Source organism: Bombus affinis, chromosome 6 (genome assembly GCF_024516045.1).
Source record: "Bombus affinis isolate iyBomAffi1 chromosome 6, iyBomAffi1.2, whole genome shotgun sequence".
Classification (NCBI taxonomy): Eukaryota; Metazoa; Arthropoda; class Insecta; order Hymenoptera; family Apidae; genus Bombus; species Bombus affinis.
Genome location: NC_066349.1, coordinates 13,157,538 through 13,184,808, shown reverse-complemented (window position 1 = coordinate 13,184,808; position 27,271 = coordinate 13,157,538). Strand labels below are relative to the sequence as shown.

The 27,271-nt window shown below is 39.9% G+C and overlaps 1 protein-coding gene across 10 annotated transcripts in view; it reads left to right on the top strand.

Annotated features, from left to right (window-relative positions):
• LOC126917450 (zinc finger homeobox protein 3) overlaps window positions 1-27,271 on the top strand; it is a 456,710-nt gene that overhangs the window by 165,664 nt on the left and 263,775 nt on the right. For 8 of the 10 annotated variants that reach the window (XM_050724298.1, XM_050724296.1, XM_050724297.1 and 5 more), the window contains one exon: window positions 6,903-6,987. The exons of the other annotated variants lie outside the window; for them this stretch is intronic. The gene's annotated coding sequence lies outside the window, so the exon portion shown is untranslated. The remainder of the gene's footprint in view (window positions 1-6,902; window positions 6,988-27,271) is intronic. 10 annotated transcript variants of the gene reach the window in all.

Genomic DNA, 27,271 nt, shown 5'->3' with positions numbered 1-27,271 from the left:
CAAAATATCTTAAAATTTACAATTCGTAATAAAAGCGCAGATTACGCGAATAATTCGGTGAAATCACACGCAGGCATTAAACGAGGCATCGATGAAAGAAAAATCATGAAACGCATTACGTTAATCCGTATGAAAGTCAGTTTGATTAATGTAACACATCCATTGGACGCGGTAGTGACGCGTGAAAATTCCGATCGGAGTTCTGGTCGGCTGCTGTCTCCACTGGCCACCCATACACTCAGCCAAGTGTGACTACGCGTGATTACGTGTGACTGCTGGGAGGCATTTGCAACAATCGCAGGGATGCACTGACAGGCAGCTTTATTTACCTAATTACCGGATTTAACCGGGGAAAATAGTGGTGAATGATACCTCGCGATACTTGAGTTAAGTACGTGTACGCTGGGCGTGTTTTTCGTGCGCGTGTATGCGCGCGTTTATATGTGCGCGATGAATATTAAGCCAAGAGAAGATTAGAGGTTTTCTAACATGTATCTCGTTCCCTTCCCCTTCTATTTCATCGCGCTAACGTTCCTATATCTTTCATTTTGCTTTTTCTTTCTTCTTTGTACCGATCCTTCTTTTCGTTCTTTCCGTTTTCTTTCTTTTGGAAAGATATTATCGACTGGAAGATCGAGGAACAACGACGTTTCCGACGAATTTGTACACGTGCAATTCCCTATTATTCCTTCGATCCCCTGGCAAAAGCGGAGGTAACAGCGTCGTAAAGGGGTGGGAACAGGGGAAGGGAGTGTTCCGTGTTTAGAATCCGTAAAGCGGCGAGCGTACGCTTGCATGGTGCAAAACTGTAAACGGCGATCGTAAGAGCATACGGAGCTGTCATTACTAGATAATTATTTCCCCATAAAGCAGAAATAACAGTGACGCAGTAAGAGTCCGCGTTAACCTTCAATTAAAAAATTTCAAGTTTGCACGTGGCGTGGCGAGCCTCGACGAGGAGGAGCACTTCATACGATTATTTGGGGTAGCAAAATGCCGAAATTAATCGTTAAAAACGAGAACATAATGGCTGTTGGGAGAAGAAATGAGTAGCTTCGTTCTAACGATCCAGAAAGTCTTGTTTTATTATTGGATTGATATTAATCGGACGTTTCGTTTTATTGATCTCGTTACTTTCTCGATAATTTACATCCATTATTAGCGCACGTTTAACTTTTAATTACCATGTTAAAGAAACTGAAAAGATATACATATATATATTTAATGTGTTTACTTTCTCTGTAGTTGTAGTTAGTGACGTTTGTGGCTATAGTTCCTTGCGACATTTACGAAATGACGATGATGATTGTACTATCCAAATTGAAAATTAATCTACAGATGTTATATAATCTCGCCTACTTCTATTAAATATCTTGCAATTTCTATACATATTTTCGGATTTGTCAAACTTTACTAACATAAACAGGGCAGACAAATTTTATATCGCAGCTAGTGAAGTTTCATAACGTTACACACAACGCACATAATATATTCATAAAAGATATCTACGAGTGTTTGTGAGCCTGTGAACATGACTTGTTATCAAATGATACAAGATATTCCAATATTTCCGAACAAATCGTAGAGACATAATCCACAAGTGAAAGTGAATGTAGATTAACGTACATCCGCGGTGTTCATTACACAAAGGATTAATATCGTTCGATTCATAACTCTCGTGTTGAAACTAATTCGGTCTAAAATCGCAGTTAACCCTATTACGTAATTAACCCTATAAAATTCCGAGCTACTACACGGGCCACCCTCGTTTCGAAAGGCGGAGAGCAGAGTGCAAGCCGAGAGGAAAACAAGCGGACAAGGGTGGGATGTCTCGTGTTTAGAATCCGTAAGGCTTCGGGCGTTCGTTTGCACAATGTAAACGGCGATCGCGGAAGCAGCCTGCCCAGCCATTGTTCCACGATTATTTGCCCTCCCTTTTGTTGTCTTCTCTCGCCGGAGTACGGATACACATTGTAGATACGCTGTCGTTACGAAGTTGGCGAAGACGCCATGACACCCGTGAAACTTTAACAAACATTCCCTCCGTACAACGGTTTTATGAGAGGCACGGATAGTAATCGACCACGATGTTTCTGCTCACTGTCGAACGGTCATCTTTTATCGACGTGGATGAGGTAAGCGTATCTTGAAATAGAATTATTGGAATTTTCGAGGCTATTAATGTTCTCCAGTGTGCTTTTTTTTGGTCGAAGTTTATTGATAGTTGAAGACAGTAAAGAACGAAATTGCTGATATTTCTGGGTAGCTAGTAAATAGTAGCTGGATGGCATTTATGCAATTATCGATATGAATATCTTTGACGTTCGGATATTAGGTATTGACACGCCATGGTAATATTTGATGCATTAAATGTCTATAATTTCATCAGTATTTTAAATATAGTGCTTGAAAGCTGAGGATTGGGAATGCAATAATTTAACAGGAGTAAAAATGTACATTGTTGTGAATATTTTTCAAATTTATTATATATTTGTATTAGTTACCACAAATGAGGTACCGCATCTGTTATAATTTACGTACTATTAGTTGTCTCTAATAATCATTTACATTATAATACAGAGGAGTGTCGTATTCTTTAAAAATGCGCGTTTAATATTAATAAAGAGAGGGTTCCTGTAAGTTCACCTTAAACATCATGTACTTGATACTAATTTCTATATGTGTTTTATATTTCTCCGCTTCATTTAAGATTACATATTCCAAGTTTCTCGTTCTTAAAATCAAAGCTAATTTTCTCAACGAGAAAATCGTTGTACTAACAACCCACCCCTGATCCTAAAATATTCTGAACCGACTAATCTTGCAATTAATAAATGTCATTCGACTTCCATTCAACTAAAAACTAAAGAAAGTACTTCATAGTGACGAAATCGTCGCGAATCTAAAATTCGACCAAGAATACGGATAGATTGTTTGATTCTGGTTACGTTTGGAGCGCGCTTTTGACGTTGCCCGGCCATCGAATGAGCTTCGATACGAGGAAAAACGAGTTCGTCGCGGGGGACTACGTAATCCACGGCAATTTTTCCTGAGCCAGAAGTGGCCGTGTTATACTAGCGACCCTACGACACACGAAGCTGCAAATGTCGCATTGTGGACCAGCCAATAAAGTCGCTCGTTCGCCCACGCGAGCCCCGCTGGACGGTCTCGCGGCGAAGAGAGAAAGAAACGATTGAACACGATCTAGAAGAGGATAACGAAAGCTTAGAAGGGACTATTGGAAACGCGGCTTGTCGTAAATGCCTCGAGTTTGCGTCGTTTCTTTCTATTTCGTTCGGTTTCTTTTCCTCCTATGGATTCGTTCTTTCTTCTTCAGCTCGGTCGCTCAAAAGACGCAAGGTCGACTCGTGGGTGGCGACGATAATAATTATTGCCTGGGGGTTCGAACGATCGATCGACGATCTCGGATTCGCCGTGCCAAGATCACGGCGATCTCCTTTATTTCTTGTTGGAACGCGGCTTTTATCACCCGACACGACCGAAACGGTCAACGTTTTCACTCGTTCGAGAGAAAAAGAACGCGGCAGGAGGCATATATACACAATTTTGCATTTAATACCCGCTGTACTTTATGCCGATCAAGAGAACGTTGGTCCTCTCGTCTCTCATGCAGGCGCGAAAGAGATTTTTACGACGGCATAGTTTCCACGGGATGCGCGTTCGATGTTGTTGAATGGCCGGCAATCCGCGAAATGTCTGCGTCCCGCTTGAATCGTAATATTTTTATCGATCGAGCACCGAAGGCACACTAAAAAGGCTATAAACGACGGAGACGCGCGTCCTCCGTTTCGCGGAATTCCTCAAATTGTACGCTGCCTGCACGAATTAACCCTAGCTTCTTGACGTTAACGACGCGTTTTCTTCGACATCATCGAGATTTTACGTAATTACGATTTTTGCGGGAATTATATGTACAAGTTTTAGAGACTAGTTCATAACATTTTTTCAAAGAGAATTAATAAATTACAGGAAGGTTTCTGGAGTATGTTTAACGTTGCTTGAAGGAGTTTGATGTTGAAGTAAGTTCATAGGTAAAAGTGGATTATTTTTGTATCGGAATATCGAAATGTAGTTTTATTCGTGCGTGAAATGTTATCGTTAAATCATAGATGAAACTGTATGATTATATTACTCACCCATGGAATATTTTGCTAAGTAACGTAATTTACATTTGACTAATATGTGAATTGATAGAATCTTGCAAAGACAAATTTATAGATACACACGCCAGAAACAATTCGAATTAAATACCATTGTCCAATTTCCAATATTTCCATCGTCATGTCCATAATCGATAGGCACTGGACGTGTTAATTTATTTGTCTTATAATATTCACTTAATCTAAATGTAACAAATATATTTCGTTCTCTTAATCATATAAACATCAACTTCGTCAAATGCTCAACCATCGTAACAACCAACTAAATTATCCCACTCGTATTCTCCTTCACCGCACCTCTCATCCATTTGCCTATAAAAGAGAAACATCGTCCACAACTCACCATCTCCCAGTTTCTTAATTTATAAGATCGTCAAGCTTATCTCGCAGGAAACATCCCATACGTTCTCTTCGCAGAAATATCAGTAAATTTCCAAGCAATCTCTCGGACACACATTAGCGTATCTTAACGATAAGAAGCATTCTCTTGGACAAACCTCTGGAAACGTAGTCTCCGTTCGTAGGAACAGAGAAAAAGCGAGAAACACGTCAATCGTTGCTGGATCGTCGGGGGCGGAGGCAGTACCCGAGGCGAGCGTAACTTACCGGGTAATTTGTCGGAGGTACACGTGAAAAATCGTGATAGCTAATCGATTCCTGGCTGGACGTCGATCGAATGTCCTGCGAATCGTCCTGTCCCGTGGGCAGCGCGCGTCTTCCACTCCCGGACGATCTTGGATCGCGCAATAACCGTCGATCGATACCCGTGCGATCCCGCCTCGGTGAAACGACCGATCGTTCGCTAACTCGTCGAGACGATGGCGATTTTTTATCCCGTTAACGAAGTTCCACGGACGAAGATCGCCGCGCGACGATAGTAATAATCGTCGTGTGTACGAGCGATCGATCGGTCGTTCGCTGTGTCTCCGCACGTTTTACGCGGCCCTCGATCAGTCGATCGTTCTCCGCGGCCTGCGTCCGATCGACTTTTACTCCGTCGTTGGTGACGCGTATGGAAACTCGTGGGTGACAATGACAATAATTGTAGGCTCGTACGCGCGTCCTAAACGCGCCGTGTTCCCTCGTCGATGCCTCGAGACACGAGGTTCGTTCGTCGTGCAACAGCAAGACCACGGGTTCGTGGGTGACAATAACGATTCCAACAGGTTTATACGGAGAATTCGTTGCGATCCATGTACTTTAACGCCGTTTTATTCGCGTGATTTCGCGTCACGATGGTCCCGCTAGATCGTCGGTTCAATGATGAAGCTGCGTAGTGACTGGAACGGAACGGGTCCAGTCTTAGAGGGGAGATTTTATGGAAGTGATTTGGCAGATTTTTGTATCGATCCAGCGGTTGCTTTTATTTCAAGAGCGTGACGTCATTTTGAGATCTCAGTGGGATGAAATATTAAACGAATTTATATCGGAAAAGATGATTTGGAGTAGATTATACTCGGCAAGTTGCAAGAAGATGCGATCAGAAAGTATAAAAGGTGATTAGAGAAATCTGTTTTGTTCGATAATCTTGATACAATCCTGCTATTAATATTTCATATTCCAATTAACGAATGCCACGCTTTATTCTACTATACCTAACTAACTGAAATGTAACGTAATTATGTAATATTTAATTCTACAGAAATTCGTAAAACAAAAAATATAATTACACCAAGAAGAAAATCCAAAACTTCGTCGTTACGCTTCTCCTCCAGCGCTACACTTTCAACGTTTAAATTTTCTCAGCCTCGATCCACCATCAAATAAATTTATTCAGACGATGGCAACGCGCGCAGCGTTCGACCCGTTGATCCGCTCGTTCGACTCACCTCGAGTAACGTCTGGTATCAGACCGAGATTTATTCCGGCACGCGCGGAAATAAAAAAGAAAGTAAAATGATGCAAATCAGAGGAGGGCTCGCCAGGAACGAGGAGAACGAAATTCGGTCGCGTGTGCTCGATGATCCCGTTTCCAGCATGCTCTGTGTCGCAAAGTCTAGCGCGCGTTCGAGATCAAACTCGAGGGTGAGGAACGTTATTCAAATTCGACTCGTGGAGATTAGAATTAGAATCGACGATTTTTGGACACGTGCCTGTGCGCATCGACGATCGTTCGAACGGAGAAAGAGAAACGTCTGAGAAGAAAATATTCAAATTTTTTTCCGGATAGAAGACACGAGCCGGAAGTGGTGCTTTGTGGCCTGCCATGATTTATTTGCATGAGGCGACGGATACGGCACACCGGTGCAGCCTCCCTGGATTATAATTAAAATCGGGAACGCGAGGCTGGAACGTGCGATCGGAATTTATTTCCATGTTTAAGTCGTAGCAAAAGGCAATTCGAAGGCAGCTATATGTTTGATTAGGTGGTTCACGCTTTCCACTAGGATCTCGACGTTCGATGACTCGCTTTGATGGGGTAGAATGACTTGCGGGTAACTGTTGAGAGTGAATACGTTTAGGTCAAGAGTTTAAATAGAATCGAAGCGATGAATTAGTTACAATCTTTGTACACGTGAGACGAAAGTTTGGTGAAGTTTGTGATAGTGTAACTGTTTGACGGATTGAAAGGAAATAAAATTTGATCGAAATTAGAAGGATGTATATAAAAATACACGTTGATCCGAATGTACTGAAAATATATTTCTATCACATTTTGTTTTAAATATTTCTTACGAGTGTGTGAAGACTATCACAAGAACGATACTGTTTTCCTTGTAGGTGGAAGCGTTAGTGGGATATTAAGGCTGCTTTCGATTCTTAAATGGAAGGCTTACAGGGCAAGTTGAACGATCTACAACACAAGGTACGTACCTAAATCAAGATATTCTAATCTTAATCTCCTAGCACCGTGTATTCCTATAAAATAATTTTCAATCTTCGTTCACGCTAAGTATCTCGAGACGTACCTATGTAAATGCGTGATTCAGAGAGTCGTTGTACGAATCGAAGGGTTCGACATGGATCAAGATCGAAAACCGTTTAAAACCGTGGCCGTTACGCGTATCGAAGGAATCGAACGTCTCGTCGTAGCACGTTCCCGACAAAGGCAGCCACGGGGCTTTCATGCGTGCCAAGGACCTTCCGTATGCAAATTTCACTCCTAGATCCATAGCAGCACGCGACCCGCCGCTGCCTCGAATTCACATTCAAATTTCCCGCTGCGAGGCCGCAGCGCGTTTTTTGCATCCTTAATTTCCACGTGAAGCGTGCACTTGTTACTCTCCAAGGGGTAGAAACGGGGAATGAAAGAGAGAAAGAAAGGAATACCTGACTGGCAAGGAAGTAAGGGATTTTTCAGTCTGTTAATGACGATAGAGCAGTCACTCTACGCGTCGTTGTTGGTTTTCATTCATCGATAATCTACCAGCTAGCAGAAATTTTACCTGAACGATTCGTCGAAGGAATGAGGGAAAAGTTATAGGTATTAGAATATGTACGTTAGAATCGAATCTGTAGAGGGGAAGGAGGGGCCAAATAACGATGATTAACGTTTTAGGCGATATTTGAATTTTGAATATTTATTTTCGAATGGAAAATTGTTTTTTATTTTAGCTAATTTTTGTTCGAGTAGATGGTAATAGAATAAATGGAGCATTCTAGTAGGTATATGGAATTTGTGAATTTAAAGTTTGCAAAAATGTCATAAACCAAACATTTCAATAGATAGATTATAGTCTTTCGCTGTTTAAATACTTGTAAAATTCTGTTTAGATGTATAATGCGTCCCTGTAGAAGATACTGCTACTGTGGAACTTTCGTTCATACGTACTTCAACAAGTATTACACAGATATATAATATATTATGTTCACACAAGCATCTGTGAAAAGATACCTGCTATTTCCTCCTAGTTTCCTCTCAAAGTTATTGAAACATCTTCGTACGACGAAAGTATTTATAAGTATTTGTCTTAACCGTCTTACCAAAAGTATTCGTACCATCTTAAATCTACGTCTTCCACGCTCCTTTGCTACCGGTTCTCTCTACGTCCAGCAGATCGCATACGATCATCAAGAAGCATGGGAATAAATTCAAGGGATGATCTCGACAGCATCCCCCCTCAAGCAACCAACAGCAGTTGGAAATCCTCGTTTCTGCTTCCTCGATATAACGAACGGACTATCCGTCTCGGTATTAGTATGCATTCTTGTGAGAGTCAAGCCGGGTCGCAGCTCTGTTTCACCCGGGATTCCCACACCTATGACGATCCGTGCCCTTAATTCCCGGCATTGTCGCCCAGCTGGTCCAGACAGATACACCGAAGGAAAAGAGAGCGGAGAGATATACGCGTAGAAGTTGTCACTTTTTCGATTCTTAGGCCAGGTTGACGGTAGGAGAGAGGAGAGGCGGATGAATACGCGTGGATCGGTTCGTCAGGTCTGCTTACTCCAGGTGAATAGAGGTGTACGCCAGGGTCCTGAAAGCGAAGGGGCTGCTTCCCTTTTGAGACAATAATAGAAACAGTGGTAGCACCCTTGCCGCGACCCAAATACCTTAAAATACATGATACACGACGAGCCTCTGCTCTATTTCTTCCATTTCCCTCCCTTCGTCCCTTTTGCTCTCATTCTGTTCTGCTCTCACTCTGCCCGTTAGTTTGCTAGATTTCTTTCTCTCCTTTTCTCTCCGCCTCGTCTCAACGATACAATTAAAGTACGTTGCGGTCTTTAAAGCTCGAACCATCCCCCTCTTTCACCTCTCCGATCCCTTTTCTTAGGTGTTGTTCGTTTGTCGTTCGATTTATGTCAGCGAAAGGGGTGAAAGATGAAATCTAGCAGCAGCGTACCCGAATTCTCTACCTGTTCCACCGGGTCTCGATTATTTCTTTCTCCGTTATTATCCTCTTTTTCTTTTCTCTTTTACTCGTTACACCGCGTCTGATCCTCGCTGATCAGCCAATCGATCGAGTCTCTTTATTCCACCGGCATAACCGAATCTTCATCACCCTTCGATTCATCGGTTCCGTGGGGTTCGAACGAAACGCTTCCATGTAGATTCTTTGATTTGTGGGATCGGTTAGTCGTTGCCCCACGGCAAGCATAATTCCGTTTGATTATCCTGAATACGTGGCACCCGAATTGAGGTCGAGTGGGCTGGAAGTCGTCCCCTCCTCTGTGTCCCAACATCGGTTACCTATTTAGCGGGTTCGATTCCGATAGATTGAGTTTCTGCCTTTTGTGACAAATTTCGAATTAGCGTAACGATTTTTGTTTCGCAAGTAGAACATGCGGTTAGTAGTTTCCTTTTTCCCTGAAGAATCGTAACTATTAATATAATAATTTTAGTCATTTTCTGTCTAACGTGGATGCTAATTAGTGCGTTCTTACTGCATCGTTTAAATATTTTTATTTTCCCCTTTAGATTATAGGTCGTGGACAAATTTTAGAAGTTAATACATATCTTATGTTAGCTTTCGCAATGAAAATAAATTGCGTTGATGATTCTCTGGCTAACAAACATTGTTACACTTGTTTCGAAACTATCAAAGAAAAACTAAGTTCGGTTGTGTTGTATAGCATCAAGGCGTTTTGGCTAGCGGAAAATGAAATATTGCTATTGTTATGTAGCGATTATTTAAAATTATAGCTCATTGTGTAGTAATGTATTACACTGGTCTCTTTAGCAACTGTCACCGTCTCTAACTAAAATAGCATTTCGAATATTTTATTTTATCAAAAGTGAAACAAATTTCCATTGAGGCACTAATCTTTTTTCTTTAATCGACCAAATCGTTGATTTAGATTATTCCATCGGTTTAATCACTATTAATTAAAATCACTATAAATGGACTTTCGTTTCATAAAATATCGATATACACACATAGCTTGTTTCTCTTTTCCACTATTCAAGTGCTACGTTATACTTTATCGAAATCTAAACCATCTGTTTAGAATGTTCTAGATAAATGGATTCCTTTATAAATAAAATATAGCTTGCATTTGTTTCAAGGCGTAAATTCGTGCAGCTCTACTTATTCTTGGCCACCTAACAGTAGTAAGGTTAATGCATTCGTTATTTCTGACGCAGCCTCGAAAGCCCTCGTTCCAGAACTCGTGGGAAAAGCCAGTCGCGCGCGCCAATCGAAGCGGTGCACATTTTTCGCCACATTCCTCCATAATTCATTTTCGCTCTTCTGTTGGCCTCCCTCCACGTTCATTCTTCGAGCGCGACACGCTCGATTCGCGTTTATTCATTCGAATTCCAGGCAGTTCGCGAGTCTTTACAAGCGACGCGAACTCCTCGCGCTTCGCGTACCTGCCTAAATCGAATTCTATATCTATAAATCACGTGAAAATACACCACGCCCATCAATTCCACTGTGGATTCGTACCGTGACTCGTACTCTGCTGAATTTTGGAACTTTTCCTACATACGTTCGCGACTGATTGAATTTTTGTTATCTCCGATGCTGAATAATAAATTATTTTTGTACAAAACTTAGTTCTAAAATTTTACAAATTTCTCTTACCGTATTTAGTATTAAGTATTATAAAATCTTCTCTTAAGGTTCGCGATTTTATACCTCTGATCGATGAGATTTTTTTTATTTAAAGAAAAAGAGGTTACGGATCTGTGTCAATCTTTTATTTTTGAAAAGATTAAAATAATTTTATGGACGTTTTGTGTGTGTGTGTGTGTGTGTGTGGATTTTAGTTTTTGAAATTATTTTTATAACGAGGATAGAGTGAACAACTAAACTGGGTCGTTTGTTAGCTAGAAAGCTATTCAAGATTAATTTTAATCAGGTCGATTTTAATTCCATGAAATACGTGAACTATGATGGATTGAAAGAGAAAAGATAAATTGGATTAAAATGCATGCTTGAGACTAAAAATTGCTAAATCGATAGGATTTATTCCAGAATTAGAATTCTTACTTAGGGTAATAAATTAATTTACACGGTGGTTATCTAATTTATCTTAACTATATTCCTAGATAAGACTGGAATTGAAATTCATGAAGGACTTTGATTGTTCCAGAAAAAATTGACTTCTAAGTTTTATGCTTAACCTCGCTTCGTACTGTTAATGACGAAGGAGTAATTAATTATATTTCAGAATATGCAGCATGAGAAAAACGCACAAAATTTGCATATTTTTAAATAAAAAGTTATGAAAACCAGCGTATCAATACGTAATCTCAGAAACTGCACATACATTTGCTTTCATTTCAATTCATTAACCATGTTAATTAGTATACTGCTAAAGTAATAATCGAATGAAATGAGATTTAGAAAATATAGTCACATGCAATTTTTAAATTATATGATCATGTAATAGCTGAATTTTTAATTACGCAACAATTAATCAGGCAACGTTAGTAGTCAGTTTTGCAATAATTTTAATTACCGCGATCTAGTAGAGAATTTTAGAAGATTCGAGATTTGATCAATTGCAAAATCATTTTCACAAACAGATATATCATTAAACGCAAAAGTCGTATTACATCAGATAAATTGTTAAAGTTCAATTATTTCATAAATGAAATTACCAAGCAACCCGAGATCTAAGTTAATACAAAAGACGTAGACGCCTGTGATTAAAATCTTTGCTTCATACTTCGGAGATCCAATTGTAAGCGTAATTCCCAATTTCTTCGTCTCTTGAATCGCCTTTCCTCCTATGAAAAAATTCGTCCAAATCTTCTAATCGATTTAAATTGTCGTTCATCTACTCTTTCCACTAACTCGACGACACTTACGCTCGTGTTTGTCATCGTACGAATTCACATGGCGGAAATATTCGCGTGACTTTTCTGCCAGCGTGCCGTCGTTATGGCCATTATTACGGTTACCATTATCGCGAGTATGATCGGCAACAAGAGAGAAAAACTAATCACATTAGGGGCGATACCGCGATCGAGATTCATCGGTTAATTCGCCGCCAAATCGATCCGTCGTGCGGTAAATTTTCGCGTTTATCGCTCGCAATTTCGCGCGCACGCAACTGATCGACGATTCCTCCGGACACGCATCAATGCCTCGTTCCCATCGTGGTTGATCGTCGATTCAAATTCGAGCCTATTCCACGCAGAGAAGAATCGAACGATCCTTTTGCGAGACACAAGAGAGAGCGCAGGCCTGCCTATGGATTCTTCGAAATTAATGAACCGCGAGATTCGAGGCTATTTACGAACAGAGAACGAGTATTGCTACCTACTCCAGCAGAGCGAGGCTAATTGTTCGCGAAAATAAACCGTAATTTTATTTAGATGACGATAATGGGCTGTTCTTGCTTCTTTCTTTCCTCGGTCTTGGGTTTAGGTACGCTGCTTGAATATAGTTAGGTATCTGGTAGCTATTGTTGGGAAAAAATATTTTTCAATTCTATCTGTAGTATACGTATAGAATTTTTGTATAAAGGAGATATATTTGCCAGGAGGATGCTCGAAATATTTATTCTTAATTTTACTAAGTTGCTGGTTCTGTGTTCGAAGAATATGTTATAACATTGAATTGTCGTTTTAACTAAATTTTTGGAAATTTCGCTGTAAAAGGTATTATTTTACTATTTATATTCATAGAAACAATTTCACCCTTTATATTGTGAAGTACAAAATTCCCTAATTCACAATAAAATTTTTGTCGGAAACATATCGATTATATATACTATCCGATCATAAATGTCCAAACAGATTTATAACAGCAGCATATAAATATTGCTAATATATGTACATAAACTAACGACAAGTTAATGATCTATAGTAGTGCTCGTCAACTTGTATAACCGACAGATTATACATGCAAATTATCTATTAAAAAGTTGAATAATTGTATATTAAAATTAACGACGCTATGTATCCTTAATGTATATTCATTGCTTCCAAATATGTTATTGTATGTACTCTACTTTGGAATATTTCATTCTAATCTGCGCTTAATGTTGGTCCTTATCGGGTAGATTACAGAATTTAAAAAGAAACAAAGTATTTTGATTTTGAACTATAATTTAATAACTTAAATGAAGCTGTTGTGAGTCATCTACGATCAAAGTATATCAAGTGACGATTAATTCGCATCGTATGAAAACTTAAAAAGGCCCAATATGTGTAAATACTTGAACATTTAAAAGTCGACTGTATGTAAAGTAAAAAAAGTTTAAAATATACAAAAATATATAAAACGTTTAAAGCGAAAAACAGGTCGTAATATCGTATTTAATAAGAGAAACAAATCTCCATTTAGGTTTCATTTTCTTTTCTCATAAAGATATGAATTTGCATGAACGTTTCCTGTCTACTATTATCTAACCTGTCACTGTATGTATAGGCCGACATAGCACGTGTTACAAGTCTACTCTAACTAATTCACATTCTTCTCGATAAAGTGTCACCGTGCCAAGATCAAACCGCGAACCATGGTACACCATTCGAACCGCGGTTTATACTCAGATACGGATCTGCGAGCGCGTTAGATCAGTATCGCTTAAACGATCGTAGGACGTGGTGTAGGTATCTCGTGTGGCTCGCGGACGTCGGGCGATTTTTCTAGGTGTAGCTTCCTGTGCCTGACGTCACAATTAGCCTGATTATAATTACGGATAGAGAAAGACAGGCTGACCCCGAACGTACGAGAAACGAGAAACACGCACAGATACGATCCACCGGAGCTAGGAACGAGACAGGAACGAGAAAGAAAGAGACGACGAACAAGAATAGCAAACGTGACAGAGCGAGAAGGCAAACGTGGAATGCGCAAAGGAGAGAGGGGGAGACACGTATTAACGGTGTGGCGAACGACGGTCGAGCTGACAAGCGAGATAATTAGGCGGGACGAGACAGGACGTGCGCATTAATTAATTAGCCCAATCTAAGTCCACTTCGCTTATTGTGCGCGCCCGTGCACGAACTGGAAGCGACCTCAAAACCTATCCGCGCCGATTTCCAGAGACACGAACCGAGCAACGGACGTGTGTTGCGTCTCTGATTCTACGCGTGTTCCTCGACCGATCGCGCACAATGACACAGGTTTAATTAATTCGCGCGAGCGCGGGGGTCCACGGAATGGACCGCGTCGCGTTCGTCACCGATTTCGTTCCGCGTTAATCAAGCTGAATTTTCGTTCGTTAATTCGAGCCGGATGTCCCGTTTATTTCTACGCTTCGCTTTCTTCTCCAATTCGTCCCGTTTGATCGTCGTCTTCTTTTCTTTCCGTCTGTTTCGTGGGTGCAACTTTGTAAAATATTTCTTTCGTTCTTCTCGTTCTTCGTTCTCTTATTCTCGAACCATTGCGATTCGAATCGTCCGACATCGATGCAAGACGTTCTAGCGCGACTGGTTTCTCGACTGGATTTCCATGTGCGGGGGAAGCAAACGTGGTTTTCAAAGATTATAAATACGTCTTCCGATTGGTAATTTTTTTAACGAGCGCTTGGCTGTTCGTGTGGATGTATACGCGTTATTTTTATACGTTCGTTGTCATTTGGTTTGTCGTTTTAGAACACTGCTATCGTCCTAACGTTCAGAAGTATGGCGTTGTCTTTCTTGTAATCGCGATCAACTGCAGCAACCCATTAATTAGTAACGTTCTGCGCAACGTTCCATTTGCGGTTCTTCCCAGTTAATTAACGTTATCGAATTACGTTTCTTCGCGGTGTGGTTGTGAAAGAGAATTTCAAGGATTCCTTAAGACTAACAGAGCGTGTTTTTATTAGCGAAAACTTAACAAATCTCTGGACTTTGTGCACGACCACGCAAAAAGCGCACAATTTTCTCATACTTGGTCTCCTTCCTTTATTATCGTTATTCGAAGTCACGCCTCTTTTCACCGAACCTAAACCTCGCTTCACGAGCCGCCATTCTTCGGCTGAATTACGGCGAATATCGATTCCAATGTGACCGGAAGATAATTATGAAACGACTTCTTACATGCGAGGTAATTACGAACACTTCGGGAGCACCGCATTGCGGTGTGCAACTCGCAGTAACAATCAACCAACCGGTGTCTCCGGCTGATATTTCTAAACGGTTCTGTCCGGCATATCTCTACGTTCCCTTGGAAAATAATTAATTTATGCTAACGAATGAGAAGCGTAACGGCTGGCGCTCTTAAATTCGCGCCATTGAGCGGCCAAGTGTCCGTAAGTCCCTCCGCTAAGCGTCTATCTTTCTCCCTTCGTCTCCTCTCCCTTCCCCAAGTCCCTGTTTCCTCTCGCTCGACTGGTTTCCGTCGAACTGTTCGAAACTGGTTGCAGCCCGACAGGACGTGGCCGTCCGCCTCCCTCCGGGAAACGAGGAAGAGGGATGCGAGGACCGGCCGACATCCTCCAGGATCTCCTCTATCTTCATAATTAATTTCATTCGCGCGAATTAAACCGTGTCCCATCGGTTTCTGCTTTCGCAGAGCTTCGAAGGCTAGCCGGTTCGTTTCCTTTGAGATTTTGTACAGGGAAGTTATTTTGATGTATTTTCTGCCGTTTTATAGCAAATATGAGATGTACATGTTCGGGTTGGGTTGAATAATGCCAAAGTATTATCGATATAGAATTAAAATGCGGTATAAAGGACTTGCGATATGGTATTAAAATTCCATACAGAAAAATTGCGATATAGGAAAATTGCAACGCATAGTTAAATTATAGCATAGAAAAGTTGCAATATGGAATTATACAATTCAGGAAAATGCCAACGTAGAATTAAAATTCAATATAGAAAAATTATAATGTAGGATTTCGATCTGGAAGGTATTATGTTATAATTTATCCAATTAACTGCTAATATTCACGTTATTTTCTCGAAGGAATCGAACGTTCCACAAAAACCTTGTCATCGAAACACAACTCATAACTCATAACTCTCGGTTGGTTCTAACAACGAGCAGCCTCAATACTTTTCAAACAGCGAAACACCGAAGAGGAACGAACGAGTTGTTCGCCTTTGTGTCCCTCGTGTTTCGTTTCATTACTCTCGTCACTGGCTACGAAAAAACATTCGCCGAGGCCCGAAAGGATTGACCAGCGGGCGACGCGCAATTAATCAACCGTGAGTCGTTTAAAATTCGCTTAAGCGTCGCTCGTCACCCGAGAACCGGTGGCGAGGTGAACGAATAAGAAATCCGCTGGGGGAAGAAGGAAGAAAAAAGACCTTTGAAAGGATCCGTACCAGCGACAATTCATCGGTTAAGGTAACAATTTCGAATATTTTAGAGGCTTTCCGGGAGAACGGGCGCGCTGCATTCGTCCCCCGGCAGCCATTTTCGCTTAATCTTTTTTCTCGAGAAAATTAAATCGAATTCAGGCGCAGTCGTTCGAACATAACTCAGTAACAATGCGTTGGTGCGAGTACGGTCTATTCTGATGAGCAGCCTTCTCTTGCTCTCGTTCCATCCCCCAAAGTGGAAGAATCTCGTCGAACCACCCTCTCTTACCTGTACCATGAAAGGGACACTTTCGATGTGGTATTTCTTTCTTTCCACGAAAAGGAGCTACTTACGTTCAACTGCAAACAAAATTTTGGAAGGGAAATGACGCGAATCTCGATGTTCACGGGATATTCCTGATGGTTTTAATTGAAGAATAGGGTAGGATAAGCATAAGGATAATAAGCAGCGTGTTCGTTCGATGGAAGTTTCGACTTTTGCAAGTTTGAAATGTTGATTAAGCCATTAAACTTCCTGAAAAACGGTCTATAGAAGAAAGTGGTAAATCGTGTAAATTGCCACAGAAGTTTTAATTTCAGTTTTTTTTAGTATCAGTTGCCTCTGAATTAATAATTATAGCGGTACTTAAAGAACTTCGTTCTTTCCGCATTTATGAACTAAATAAAAATTTCATAATAATTCAATTATCTGTCTATAAAATACGATGCATGTCTATATACGGTATTTACCATAGACCTATAAGACCTCAATTATTTTCTTTCTGCGATGTGTAAAGAAGATTGAATAGTTTCTGGTAAGTTCATGAAGAGAAGCTTTTAATGAGTTGATATTCTGTCGAGGGTTGTTATTACTTTTAATAATACCGTGTAAAGTTTATCGAAACAATGTTGGGCGAGTCCTAATTCGTAACGGAAAGTTACGATATAAATAGCAGTTTTGCACTTAATAAGCCAGTAAACTAGAGAAAGGAAAGAATATTTGTTCGGTACACGTGGTATTCCGCCGTGGTCGTAATAATTTTTTAATGGCTGGATAAAGGTTGGCTGTAATTAACGTCAGTAAGAAGAAAGGACACTCTTAATTAAATATAGCGATACCTATCACGGTAGCGTGCCGTACAAGTCAGTAATTTAATCAAGCTGTTGTACAAAGTTAAAGCAACGGCCACGTTCGAAGATAGACGTGTTTCTTATCGAAAAGGATGAATATAGTGTTTCCACTATCGCGTGGATGAACATTAAATCTATCGAGCATCTAATTGTGTAATTATTCGCTGCTTCGTCTAAAATTAAATGATTAAACTTTGATCTTACATACATCATAAAGTAGGTATGTTATAGTAAGCGTGTAAACCTTGTTGATATATCGTGAGCGGAATTAATTTATCTTATCTTTTACTGATAAAGGAGTAAAGAAGATTCTTACACCTTTGAATATTGTACCTACAATATTATATATTTGATAAAATTAGCTCATTCTGTTATTAAATATACAAAGTATATTCTGTTTAAAAGTAAATGTGCTTTTGGCAGAATAACTTCAAAGGATAAAGGAATATACAATCTGCGATATATATAAACTATAGCAATTTTAGGAAGCAGTGTCACAAGATCGTTAAAAAAAGGGAATTAAATGTCAAGAAAAATGCAAATAAAAATACTTAAATTTTTAAAAGTTCGGTTCTAACGATAATCATAAATATTCGATATAAAAATATGAGACATCGGTGATACTAACCACGATTAGAAGTATCTTGAACCAGGAAAGAATTCGACGAAGGGTGACTAAAGGTAAAGAGTAAACGAGCGCATCGAAGGTCGGTAAATCACTCGAAATCATCCCTCCCTTTATCGTGCACGAAATTTCCAGTGTGCATCCGGGATGAACGAGTGACAGGGGTAGGTGGGCGGGAACGAAGGAATTTTATAACGAATAAAATTTTAAGCGCCTTATAAAACCTGGCGAGTGTGCAGTAGCAGTCTGTAATATGGCTCGTATATCCGTTACCCGTGCCTTGACTCGTGTATATAAAGTCTCTCCCCGATTTTCTCGCTCCTCTTTCGCTCGCCCTCTCGCAACCCCTTTCAACTAGCCACTTCTCGAATTTTCATACGTCATGTTATACGTCTCGTTCTTTTCCATCGTCGCAGATATCATTTTTTAGCAAGAAGCCTTTTTTGCAACACTGATTTTATGATCAACGAGAAGTACGCTAACTCGATTCTATAATACAGGATGATTCATAAAATTTTGGACGAAACAAAGTTCTTGTAGAAGCGAAAATTTTTGATTGATAAAGATTATGGGTTTGTATTTAATTGTAGAAAGCGTTTTAAACAGAAAAGTTTAACAGTGCTCTGTATAATGATGGGGTATATATGCAATAAATATTATATAGCTGATACGAGATATATCAAATGATTATTGTTTCATATTTCTACCATTTCTATTATAGTTTGTTTCAATACTTTGTGTATTTTAACTAGTCAAACTATTATCATAATTGTTATATTCGATACACTTTCAATGATAAAGTAATTCATTGACAAACACGTATGATATACAATATTTCAATATTTTTATTTTGAAAATAACTGTATTTTAACACGTAGCAACTATGTAGATTATAACTTAACGAGTCTGTTATTATTAATCTCATGAATCAATTCAAAGATCGCGAGGCTAAAAATATTCGCCAATAAGGGGGAACCGCATAAGAAATTTCAAATAATCGAGGAGCTTGTGTTCCGTGTAACGAGAAACGGAAGAATTCTCTCTAGTAATATAATATTAAACTATGTGGTAGCAACTTTGTACGATACGTGACGACGTAAAATGATAATGTCTGGAAACGCGTCGTAATCGATCGAGCGTTATTAAGAATAAACGTAGAACGCGATGAAAGAGAGGGAGGGCAGTGCTGTGAATGAGAGAGTACGAGAGAGAGAGAGAGATCAGAGGAAGCATGGTATAATGGCATAAACCGGTCAACGAGTCAACATCACGCGGCTGCAACCGTGGGTGAGACGTGGAATATAAATCAAAACATTCGGACGTTTGAAAAAATCGAAGAACGCAACGTTAAACAAAAGGGTTGCTTCGCTCTTTTTAAATTGCGTTATACGTCAAAGAAGAAAATATAAGAGATTACTAGAATTTGTATAGCGAAATATGTTATAAAGTACATTCGTATGAATATTTTAGTAAATCTTGACTCACAATAGTAGTAACGTTTACCATTAAAATATCGCAAAATACGTGAAAATGAAACACCCCCTTTTATTTCGAAACGATGTAGCTTCTCCAACAATATTACATTTATATTTCATTTAACATAAGAGTATCATTAAATCGTCGATTAACCTTCTTACTTCGTATGCTAAAAGACATCCCTCGTTAACGAAGCGACTAACAAACGGAGCCTTACAATCGCGCTATATACATATTTCAAATCTCCAATTTTGCCATTACGTTAATTACAAAACAACCGATATAATGGCAAGAACTCGTTTTATCGAAAAGTGGTTACTCTAATTCCACGTCGAAAACGCGAGCTATTTTCCCTTCGCTCGGTGGCAACCTCCATCAACTTTTCATAGAAGCTTCTCATCAATTTTGCTTCGACTATGCCGTAACGATCGAAAGAAAAACAACGCAGAAGAATCAACAACAATGAAACAAAAAGAGCGGGAGGGCAAGGAGAGAAAATAAAAAGGAAGCACTGTCTATGAGTAAAGCGTCCAAGCGTCTAATAACGTGGCGGACGTAGTGGCCGGCGCACCGGTAAACACTATAATTACATCGTGTAGGAATCAGCACGGCATCGAGTGGCTTACGTTCCCCGCTCTTTTTGATTCCGTATTACCATAAATTATTAAATCCGTGACAAGGGTTACGCTAACGCTGAATAATATTCCGGCGTTGCGCGCTATATACACGAGGCCTTTACATTGGACATACGACGAGGCCTCTGTTGCACCCGGTTAAGCGCTAATATGAATACACATGTAGCTACGGTGCTGCCCTTAGGGCGACCGCACCTTTCGTCCCTCGCTGCACCACGTCGCGTCTGTGTCGCGTCGCGTCGCGGCCGGTTACACTGAAATTAAGGGGCTTATGTACTCGGACGTACGCATGTAAAAGCGATTTAACGATATTTAGGAACGTCGGACCAACCTCTAATTGACCAGCCGGTTATCGTTTCCCTCGAACGCCGGCCCATTTCGCGAAAAACGTCCGTGCATCGTTCCAAGTTGGCCGTACCTTGTGTTTTAACCCCTTGCACTCGGACCTTCCTCGAGGATACGTGAAAAACGCGAGTAAGACCATTTTTCGATGCAGAGAGATTCGAAGCTTTGTTGTAAAATATTCATACATATTTTACTATCTTCGATAGATAGATAAACGAATATCTTAATCCTATTGTCATTTTAATCGAGCTGCTGCGTTTAATAATTGCCTTATGGTAATTAATAAGGTGATTTTTCCAATGCAAGAGTCATCTCTTATTTCCTTCGCTAACGGTTGTATTGACTTGTTCTGTTATTCCAGTATCGGATTATTCAATCTTCGTACGGTAATTTCATCTTTCTACAATTTACGTGTCTAATGATTCCGTCTTTTAAAGTCTAATTTAAAGACGAAACTTAGCGTACCTGAATTAAAATGCCATCAAATTCATTTCTACACACAAAGAAAACATCGAACAAATATAACTCACGCTTCTTTCGTCCGATCGTGATATTCCGGTTTGATTATCGCAATTCGAACGCACGTAGACGCACATGTATATGAGACGCGTTCGCTTATTGAGTACGTGGTGATGAACGACAGAAAGAGGTGGCGTGAAACTGAATAGAGAGCCGGAGTATTCGTTAATCTGCGAAAAGACGATAAGAATGACGGAATGTTTGCTCGCGTCGATTTTTGAACGTGGCTTTCGCTCTGATAAACGTGTAGGAACAAACGGAGATATGTGATGTTTGGTGAATAGGGGAGATCTTGTTAAGGTTAATGAACGATGCGAAGACTAATCACGATACTAACGATATTACTGAGAAACTGTGCGACGCTGCTAGCGATCACATGTGTCTCGTGATTGTTTAAATTTTGAGAGAAAATAGTTTTGTAGGATTTTAAGAGATGCGTTACAAGGATCTGTTTCAAACCTCCTTAAAGCTGATTATTATAATATAGTATAGCACAAATATCTCTAGTGGTATGTATTTAAACTCAAGTTTCCTTTAATAAATTATTCACTAACACATTAAACGTGCGAATATGACAATACCACTGTAAGAACTTCCTGAAACCTCGTACAACTTTCAACGGTCACAGAGATGACTTAACTCTTTCCTTAAATATCTTCATTTCGTTTCGCGCTTCAAAATCTCCTGGTGAAAAAAGAAAATACGAAGGCCTACAGGCGAGAAATTGACAGAAAAAAAGAAGGACTGTTCGTCAAACGGGGAACGTACAATGTACACACAATCTTATTAATCTCGCGGCGTGACTCACCGTGGTGGCGAACGCGTGTATGCAAGCGTGTTTGTGTGCGGCGAAGCTGCCAGCGAAGAAAAGCTCGCGTCAGTGAATCGGTTACGAATCGTATACGGTGAATCCAGTCGATATCTCGGATGAAGATCGACGAACGAGCTTCGACGGCGGGTGTAATTAATTACCGAATGAGCATGAGGCCCGGGGATACCACCCGGCGGGAACTAGTCAGCATATACTCGTCATAATTCCCAGAAAACTCCCTTCCACCTTCCCTCTCCGATGAGTTTGAACTTTTGCTCCGATACTTGACACTTCCACAGCGTTCGCGTCACGCACTTAAATGCTAACCGATATCGCGCTTCGATTTTATTAATGATGCGTTAAAATCCTGACAGAACCGGTGTCCGTCGAAGCCGAATCCTCCAAGACGGATGATTGATAAGTTTGAAGGAATTTGAAGAAGTCCAACGATGTTTCGTTTGAAAAATTCGGGATGGAAATTGATGTATGGCTTCAGGCTTGGACACGTAGCTTTCTGTTCGTCTGATGGTTTTAATAAACATTTGAGTATGTGTGTTTTAGCAGTTTTAACTCATAATGACGGTAAAATGAGCTCCATGATACCTTTGACATTTTATATTTGTGGCAATTTAAATAAATACTACATTTTCTTCGCGACAAAGTTACATTATGTTTTGCTGTATTATCACGTTAACAATTTTTTAATTGACATTATTTGAATTATTATACACCTTGATTTATAACCGCTTCATTACGTATTTATATATAAAAGTATCTTTTAAAGAAACACAAGATGACACATTGTCGATTTTCAATAAAACCAAATTATCTGGTTCAGGGAAGTCAATATCATTCGCTTCGTTACTTAGATATTTATTAAATTTAATATTACCATTTAATATGTAATATTCTCTAATAGAATCGATGAATTTATCAAATAATATGCATATAAAATAGCTTGTGAAATAGCAAAAATAACGCTTGTCTCTATTTCAAACGATTCCACCAATAATAAATTAAATTATCAAAATGTACAACTCTAATAAAACATCGAATCCATGTTGCTTCTTCAGATCGAATCATTACTACCTTTCTGTTACGATAAATATACTATTTTCCCCCATAAAATCAAAAGCACGTCTCCTAGGAACGCACACACCTGCGAAGGAACACCTGCCACGAAATAATAGAAAGAAAAGATCCACTATAGACGATATGAAATTTAGGTGCCGGTTTAACGCTACGCATACACGTAAAATCTATAGAATGGAGAAAAGGAGAGACCACTGGTCGGAGATATTATAAAAGTGCCTTATGGTCCGATAAATTCCAGTCAGCCTACTGGAATCCCCGAAGATACGCTCGAAATCTGTGCTCGCTGGGTGGAATCACCCCCGTGGATGACATCACATTATTTGCTTTGTGTATACTTAGCTTATCCGACGTATAATAGCGAACAAGGAAAGGTTTAAAATTGGTACGCTATGAATACTAGTAGAGAATGCACGTAACGTGCAAAAATTTCGATTGCCTTAATTGCGTTCATAAGGTTTTTATATAAAAGAGAATTTTAGTCTAAATGATATGGTAATAAGTAAGGAAAAAGAACTTTTTTGGAGAACGGTTTTGGATATCAATATTATTATTCTATATCTTCCGTAACAATTGCTGAAAAAAAATGTTCCAAACAACTCGAAGAAAAATATGAAATTAAAACACAAAAAAGACAATAAAACGAAGTGATATTATTAATAAACGATATTATTAAACGATAGAAAGAAAATAACCTAAATAAACAAAGAAAGAAGCTATAGACCACGAAGGGAATAGTTTCTGGCTAGGGACGCTATCTACGTAAAGGGTTAATGTATGGAAATGCATTCGAAGCCCAGGATGACCGATGTCATCTAGGTCGACAGGCTGTGACTTTTCGTCGGCCTAGTAAATCTGTCTCATCGCTGCACGAGATCATCTCACACTGAAACACTCGATGCACAGTCTGATTTCGTTGCGAACCGCGCGTCTCTTCCAGCGTTGATCTTTCCATTCGCGCCCTCTTTCAGATCCGTGTCTTTCTTTCTCCGTCTGGCAAGCTTTTTCACGCGGAGGCCTCTCCACACACTCTGGAATCTTCCGGCCTTGAATACCTGGAAAAGTCCATTCAAAGAACGGGACGATTCCCTTTTGTGTGTCTCCAACGGTCGTCCTTAGGAGAGCGAGCGTGACTCCGGGCAGGTCACAGCCGCGCCTGGATTGCGAGGATTATTTGTTGAGATTATTTGGAGGGTTCGGCGAGAAGGCTACGTCTTGTAGTTTCTGTTTCCCTTTCCTTTTTTCTTTTTGATCTCTCGTATGTTTTTTATTTCTGGAATAGTTTTACAGGGAAAGTTTCGAAAACGTTGTTTTCTTCGTTACGTCTTATCGGAATTATTTAAACGTCGAGGAATGTAAGAAAGCAAGAAACAGTTTGTGTTATGTGCTATTTATTGTTACGTGGATCTAAAGCGAAGACTACAGAGCAGGCATACGAGAAATTATCCTTTCTTTCTTTGTACGGCAATTTTTTAATTCAGTACGTTGTTGTACGTATTACTAAAATTATCTTCTTATTTGATTTTGGAGTTGAACACGCGTTGTTTCATCTCCTTCGTAATTTTAAAAATATTGCTTGTTATGATATTAAAATATCGAGGACTCTAGAACGATGCTTCTGTTACGTAAAATTTATGGTAAAAAAGGAATAACTGACCAATAACTTAACTTGACGGTGCGTTTATAATTTCGTAGGCTTTTATTCTTGAAAATGATTAAGTATAATATTACGATGAAGTAGCGAAGTTAAAATAGTTGTTCAAATCACGGTCAAACTGTACATAAGACTAGTCTCGTGGTCGAATGCTTGCAGTTTTTATATGTTGCGTTTGTAAGTGTTGAAGGGCAACAAGAGGATCCTGATTGCCCTACGTAATCGGGAAAATGTAATGTTGGGCTATGTACAAAGGTCAGGTCAAAGCCTAACAGTTCGTTGTTAGGTAGTATGGAATGACGTGGACTTGGGTATGGTCGTTGTCACACTTCCCTCGATAATTGTATAATATCTCTAATTTTTACAAAATTTCGTCAACTTGGAAGCTGTTAACTATGTGATGTTAAAATATAATATCATTCTTTCGTCATAAGATGAGATTAAAATTAAAAAACAAAAATGTAAACGTAATTATCGTATTCTCTTCCTGATTCTCTAATTTTGACAAAATTCTAGAAAGCTTGTCAATAACGAACCCGAAAACTTAAACAGCGCATATAAACGTCATGCGTTTCCATGTAATACCCGCTTTAATATCGTAAATCAGCAGGGAAAAGAATGCCACATTTATCGCAGCTTAAAGAAGCTCCTACCATAGCGCGCGACAGTTATACATCCTAAACCTTCCATTCACAAAACCAACATTCCTGCCAGGCAAAACCAAGTATCTACAGCGACCTATAAATCCCCCATCATAAACCTCGAAATTAATCGTTCCACCTCTCGCGAACCTATAGCGTCCCAAACTCTGTCGTGAAACACGTTTTTCGAACTTCGGTAAACAGGCTGATCTTCAAAGCATCGCGGTTTCGACTCTTCGTCAAATAAAATATTTCCCTCGACCGACTATCTCTTATCGACTGTTTCCCCGGAGGAGGAATCGTCCGGTGTACTGGTGACCGATAAAACGTGGCTATCGCGAGCAAACTCGTCGTTGGTGCCTCGGGGAGCGTTCGTCGAGCATCCACGCCTCTAATTATTTCTTCACCGGCTATCAGCCGGCGGTGATCTCGCAAGCCGTGGGTGCTTCACGCCTCGAAAAGCCGGGCAATCGGCGTGGCGCGATCTTTCTCTTGGGAGACGGGCCGAAACCGCGAGAGATGCGCGTCAGATCCGACGAAGACGACGACGGTCACCCGGCGGTCTTGTCATGGCGAAAGTGACAAGCCTTGTTTACACACCTGGTCGCGGTGTGCAAACGGTTCGTCGTAGTAATGCAGACTTTGCACGAGAACCACCAGAAGTGCACGCGTGCACGCGTTTCTTCTCTCGTCTACCTGGACCGTGAGTTTGAACGAAGATCAAAGGCGTGAGAAGGAGAGAGAATGGAAGAAGGATAGAGTGGTTAGAGAGGAGTGGAGAAAGACGGTGGACGGGAGGTTTTAGCGAGGAAAATATAAAACTATAAAGACAAGAACCTGGAGGATCGTGAGCCGGCAGAGGGAGATAGGTTCTTTACAGGCCAGTTGGTAGCACAGACAAGACAGCCGACATCCCCGCCCTTTCGCGGGCCAGATTTGTAACATTAGCCGGCAAAGCGGAGGGAAGAGATCTTCCTTTTCCTTCAACCGGCGTGTAAGATATGACGTGGCCGGCTGACCAGTATGTAGAAGGCGAGGAACACGGAGTTTACGTTGATAAGCTCGCGTTAAGCCTGATAACGGGTAATGGATAGGCGGCAGGACTCTCGTTTTCTTTCTTTACTCTGTAATTTTTCTTTTTGTATTGTTGAAAACGTGTAGAGAGGCGGGAATTATTGGAACGAACGAAGGAGATATTAGGTTTTTGTATGGGGAAACGAAAAAATCATTTTAAGGCAATGAATTGAAATCTATTCGAGGTTTTAGTATCTCGATTGAGATACGTTCCAAGTTTTTTTTAGCTGTGGAAGAAAATTACAAGAGCGATCAAGCTGCGCTATTATCGATATTTACATGATAATGAGCAGAGTGTTTGAAGATGTTATCTTCTCTCAATAAACCATGTTTGTCTTTCCTTCCAGCGATAGGTTTTTTTTCTCAATGGGGAAAATTGTAAAATTATCTAGTGCTTCGGAATATTACTTAAAATATGAATTTTGATACGAATAAATTAGCTTCAAGGTAGAAACAACGCTTATCTTAAACTATCTTACGTAGTTTACAAAATTTCCAAGAACTTCGTTACTAATTTACTTTCGTAAAATTTTTGATAAAAGATCTGAAACGAAGCTGATGAGACCTCGTTAGTTGGAACTCGACTTTGCGTAAAATATAGCCAAGATCTCTAAAACGACGCAAAGAAGCGTCCGTAGTTTTTCGAGTATCCTCGAAAGGTTCGCTTTCTTGGCTGAGAGGTTTCTAAAAGGAGCGTTCTAGCCTGTTTACTCGTGTCTAACTGCGTGCCGGCTATATGGAAACGTAGCAGCTGGTTATTAAATTATAGGTTTGCAAGTTCCTCAGTAAGAGGCCACGAGGTAAGGTTCACGATGTTTCAGACAAAATCTACAGGTTTTGTGACGATTCGTTGTTAATTGTTCGGTTCGTACAAATATCGAATTAATCGATATCACATTTTCTAAATCCGAATCGCCAGCTGTAATTCCTAATTTATCCTTTAATCTCATTACGCGGAACACCCTGTATATCGTAACCAATCCTATCTGATTCGAATCACGATTCATATGG